The sequence below is a fragment of the Nelumbo lutea genome, chromosome 1, assembly GCF_056320005.1.
Source record: "Nelumbo lutea isolate HS-2025 chromosome 1, American lotus-T2T, whole genome shotgun sequence".
In the NCBI taxonomy this organism is placed as follows: domain Eukaryota; kingdom Viridiplantae; phylum Streptophyta; class Magnoliopsida; order Proteales; family Nelumbonaceae; genus Nelumbo; species Nelumbo lutea.
In genome coordinates this window covers 2,381,283-2,387,282 of record NC_142684.1, presented here as the reverse complement: position 1 = coordinate 2,387,282, position 6,000 = coordinate 2,381,283, and positions in this window count along the sequence as shown.

Sequence of the window (6,000 nt, the reverse complement as noted above, 5' to 3'; positions counted from 1 at the left end):
ATGACACAATGCTCCTTAATCACTTCTGGAGGACTTTATGGTGGTGGTATGACCCGGAGCTACAATTTAGCAGCAATTTTCATCCTCAAACTGATGGGTAGACAAAGGTGGTGAATAGGACTTTTCACAATATGATACGTAGGTTATCTAGTGGGAAGCCTAAAAAATGGGATTTAGCTCTTGTACAAGCAGAATTTGAATATAAAAACATGGTGAAAAAATCTACTGGAAAATCTACATTTGAGAATGTGTTTGGGCGCACTCCTAGATATGCTTTAACTTGGTGCCACTTCCAAAATTGACAGTATATAGTGTTGCAGCAAAGCACTTGGCCAACAAGATCATATCTACTCATGAAGAAGTAAAGAGGCGCCTAGAAGAGGCCAAAGCCAAGTATAAGGAAACAGCTAACCAACACAGGCACCAAAAATTTTCCATGAAGAGGATGAATTTCTAAGATCAGACCCTACAAGATCATAAAGAAGATAAATGGCAAAGACAATGTCGTAGACCTTCCTACTTCAATGAATATATCTAGAACTTTCAATGTTGTTAATCTCTTTGAGTACCATCCACCCATCTCCAAACAAGACTCGAGGGTGATCTTCTTCAAGTGAAGGGGACTGATGTAGAGGCTATTGCACTTAATTATGAAGAAAGATGTGATAGATCTAAAAAGAGCAAGAAAGTGAACCAATCACAGGCCTGAGTTAGCTAGTTTTCTTGTTTTAATCAAGGTTCAAAATATTGAAATGTATTAGGGTGTATTGTCCGATACATATTGTATCATCCCTACAATGGGTGTTTCGGGGTCTGACCTGGTTCAGGGGGTAGACAGGCCTTAAACCAAACTCCTTGAATCAGTTTGAAAAAAAAAACTAAAAACAAGCACAACTCGATACAGGGCGATACACCCCAACCGGCATATCAGACTGTATCAATATTTAGAACCTTGGTTTTAATTTTGTTTTGATGATTCCCTAGGTTGTTTCTCAGCAAGTTAATGGTTTCTGGTGGATTATTATTGTTAGGAGTCTTACAGGGTATATAGCTATTAGAAGGTTATTTTCGGGTTATTATTATTGGCTGCCGACCTAAACAAAGCCCTTATATGAGAACATATTAGCTGTTGTTCAAAGGAGAAGAAAAAGGAGGATATTCAGTTACGTCAAGCATAACAAAGCTATTATTTCTTTCTTCACTCCATTTTTTCTTTCTCTTGAATTTCTCAATCAGTTCTGAGTTATTTTTATAAATGTTCAGAGAATCGGACTGGTCATAGAACCAGAGAAGGGAGAGTTTCATGGGTCTCGAACCGTGATGGTGTGGCATATATGTATATATATTACAGGTTATATATATACTATATGTTAGAGTTAGCCGAATAAGGGTAGATTAGTCAACTCACCTTTATTATGTGCTTATGCGGCAATCTTATTAGAGACTCTCTGTCCCATACTTAAGTGGGGGCAGTTTAGTCTTTGTACAATTAATTAGAGCCTAATCACTATTAAGAGGTCGACTGATAGGGTTTAGTCTATCAGGTTCGACAGTTCTTTCATCTTCTTCTTCTTCTTCTTCTCTTCTTCTTCTCCTTCTCTTTCTTCTTCTCCATACTGGTTCGGACTACTGTAGCAGCAGTTGAAACATGGTATCAGAGTCAGATTCGTGACCTGCTTCAGTTCGTGACAACTTCAGTTCGTGCTTCAGTTCTCTCCTTTTCTTTTCTGGGCTGTCAATGGAGAAAACTGGTTCGTCCTAGGCCTGAAACATCTCGTCTCTTCTTTCTCTCTGGTGCACAGAACCTCCTTTCTTAAGAAAATGGCTTCAGCAGTGAATGGTTGGTTGAAGCTCTCAAAAGAAGGTTATCTCTTCTCTTTGTGCTGTTGGTATTTCTGGGTTGAAAATCTTCAAGAACCTAGAGAACTAGGTTGGTTGTGGCCCCGTTTCTTAAAAAAAATTCCAAGAACAGGCTGTGTTTATAGTGACCGAATGGTGTAGGGGCTACTGTAGGTGGCCAAATGGTGCAAGGTGTAATGCAGTGGCACTAGTTGAGTTCTCTTTGGTCTTGTAGTGCCCTCTTAAAAGTGTTAGACAGGTTTGTACCGTCTGTGACAGCTATGGCTGTGTGGTGGTGCTTGTGATGCACAATCTCTGTTGAGTAGTTGTAAGAGGGCTTGCATGTGGTTAGTAAGTGCTGAATTAATGTCGGTGTGGTTCGTGGTTTTGTGAAATCAGTAGTGGTGTGGACAAGAACAAAGGCTTGTGTATCTATCATTGTGTTTAGGGACAGATGTAGGTTCTGGAACATCAAACTCCTGACAGCAGCACTTAGTTGGTGACTGGGAATTCAGATTAGAGGCAGCATTGAAAGAGTATCATGGCAGCAATGGGAGATGGCTGTAGTGATCAGAAACCTAGTGTGGTGGTTTCCTCTGACTATCTAGGTGTACAGATGACCTCAATTAAACTGAATGGTGAGAACTATGTTTCATGGGCCAAGTCAGTGGAAGTTTTTCTCAAGGCAAAGAGGAAAGTGAAGCATGTGAAAGAAGATAAACCACCGGCTGACTCTCCAGGGTTTGATGATTGGGAACAGGAAGATGCTCAAATCATGACATGGCTATGGAATAGTATGGAACCCAAAATAAGTGCCAACTTCATGTTCTTAAATACAGCTAAGGACATATGGGAACATGCCAAGAAGCTGTATTCTGGGCAAGATAATACTACAAGGGTATATCAACTCTATCAGGAGTATATTGATCTGCAACAAGGAAATAAAACCCTAGAAGAGTACTATGCCAGTATGAAGAACCTCAGAAATGAACTCGATGTCTATCATCCTCTCATTCCAGATGTTAAGGTTCAACAACAACAGAAGGAACAACTAGATGGCACAAGGTTCTTAGTGGGGTTGAAATCAGAGTATGAACCAATTAGGGCCCAAATATTGGGGGGCTCTACCCTTCCTACACTTGAGGAAGTGTTTGCACGGCTTCATAGGATTTCTTTGGGACAGACAAAGAATCCCACACAGTCTGATAGATCAACATTTGTGACAGCCAGAGGAGGTGGACGTGGTACAAAAGGGGGAGGAATGCCTCCCGAGGAGGTCGTGGTGGTTTCATATTTGGCTGTGGTGGTGGTCGTGACTCAGGGGGAGGCCGTGGCAAAGGAAAAAGCAACTCTACAAGGAAGTGTACCCACTGTGGTAGGGAAGGACATTCGGTAAATTTCTGTTATGATCTCCATGGCCCTCCCTCTACATGGGCCAATCATTCTGTAGCTGGTGGGGTTGACGTCAGTGATAATCAACAGGCAGGCCCAACTCCTTCCACATCTACATCTGTTTCCGGGAGGGAGATGGTGAGTGTACCGCGTGATGAGTATGAGCGGTTCCTTCAGTCTACTTCACAACACACTACTGCTACTCTTACCCACTCAGTTATAGCTTGCTTGTCATCTAAAACCTCTCCCTGGATTATTGACTCAGGAGCCTCTGATCACATGATCGGGACTCCAAGTGTGTTCTCTTCTCTCTCTGAAACTTCCACATCTCAAACTGTTACCCTTGCCAATGGTTCCTCCTCTCCCATTTGTGGTGTTGGCAATGTTGACATGGCTTCTCTTTCTTTATCATCTATTCTATATGTCCCCAAGTTTCCATTCAATCTTATGTCTGTTAGTAAATTAACCAAGACTCTTAACCGTTCTGTTACTTTTTTCCCTTCCTCTTGTGTTTTTCAGGATCTCAAGACGGGGAAGAAGATTGGTGGGGGGCATGAAGCTGGTGGATTGTATTATCTTGACGGTGGTGGATCGTCAATTGCACTTCAGACTTCGCTCACTCCTCTACAATGGCATTGTCGACTGTGACATCCTTCTTTCAAGGCACTCAAGATACTAGTTCCATCTTTGAGTCATTTGTCGGTGTTACAGTGTGAGTCGTATTAGTTTGGGAAACATCGTCGCGTTTCCTTTAGTCCTAGAGTTGAAAGTCGTATGTTGAGTCCTTTTGCTTTGGTTCATTCAGATGTTTGAGTCGTATCAGTGTGAGTCATTTGTCACTTTTATTGATGATGGTTCATTCAAAAGTGAATTATTTTCCATTTTTCAGAAATTCCATGCTGAAATACGTACACAATTCGGTGTTCCAATCAAAGTTCTTCGTTCAGATAATGGTCGGGAATACTTTCTTACTTCGTTTCAACAGTATTTAGAACAACATGGCATCATCCATCAAACTTCATGTGCATCCACTCCTCAACAAAATGAGGTGGCTGAATGAAAGAACCATCATCTCCTTGAAACTACTCGGTCTATTCTTCATCATATGAGTGTTCCTAAACGGTTTTGGAGTGATGCTGTACTTACTGCATGTTTCCTCATTAATCGGATGCCCTCCTTCATTCTTCATGGTCGGTCTCCCTTCTCTATCTTGTTCCCTACTTTGTCTCCATTTCCATTAACACCTCGTATCTTTGGCTGTGTGTGCTTTGTTCACAATCTGAGTCCTGTAATAGACAAGTTAGATGCATGCTCCATTAAATGTGTCTTTCTTGGCTACTCTCGGACTCAAAAAGGGTACAGGTGTTATAATCCCATTACTCAGAAGTGTTGTCTGTCCTGATGTCACATTTTTTGAGTCTGCCCCCTTCTTCTCAGGAATTGAAGCATCTTCGTCTCCACCTTTACTTCCTCTTCCTCTTCCGGTCAGTGATCCCGTTCTGGGTGTTCCTATTGGAGTTGAATCGCCACCTCATCTAGTGCAGATCCCTACTGAACGACCACCAATTCGGCAAGTGTATACATGTCGAACGACACTGGCCCCTCCTCCAGCTTCTACCTTGTCCACGGATCCTGTCGTTGCTCCTGTTGCTGAACCCTCAGGACTTGATCTACCCAATGCCTTACGAAAAGGTAAACGTAGTTCTACTCTCTATCCCATTTCCAATTTTATTTCAGTATCTCACCTTTCCGCCTCACATCGCCAGTTTGTTTCACTATTGTCATCTATTTCCATACCTAACAATGTCCAAGAGGCTCTTAGTTCACCTGGGTGGAGGCAGGCAATGGAGGAGGAACTCTCTGCTCTTCAGCATACTCATACGTGGGAGTTCGCTACTCTTCCACCTGGAAAGCATGTTGTGGGTTCTAAAAGAGTGTATACTGTTAAATACTTGCCAGATGGTAGTGTGGAGCGTCTGAAGGCCAGACTTGTTGCTAAAGGTTATTCACAGTTGTATGGAGTGGACTATATGGAGACCTTCTCTCCAGTGGCTAAAATTGGCTCTGTCCGTGTGTTAATTTCCTTGGTAGTTATGTATGATTGGCCCATATTTCAACTTGACATAAAAAGTGCCTTCCTTCATGGTGACCTTATAGAGGAGGTATATATGGAGCAACCACCTGGGTTTGTTGCTCAGGGGGAGGATGGTAAGGTGTGTAGACTGAAAAAGGCAATTTATGGGTTGAAACAATCGCCTCATGCTTGGTTCGGGAAGTTTAGTGAAGTGGTGAAGAATTTTGGAATGAAACAATGCCAGGTTGATCACTCGGTGTTTAGCTATGACTCAGAAGCCGGAAAGATTTTATTAGTGGTCTATGTGGATGATATTGTCATAACTGGCAGTGACAAATTGGGGATCGACAAACTAAAGGTCTTTCTACAAAATCATTTTCAAACAAAAGACCTTGGGACATTAAAGTATTTCTTGGGTATAGAAGTTGCTAGATCAAGACAAGGTGTACACCTGTGCCAAAGAAAATATGTTCTCGATCTACTAGACAAAACAAGACTGTTAGGTGCAAAATCGGCTGAGACTCGTATGGAACCAAATGTTAAGTTGAGCAGTGATACAGGGGAAATATTTGATGATCCTGGAAGGTATAGACGACTAGTGGGGAAGCTGAACTATTTGACTATCACAAGACCAGACATCTCCTTTGCAGTTAGTGTGGTGAGCCAATTTATGCAGAACCCTTGTATATCTCATT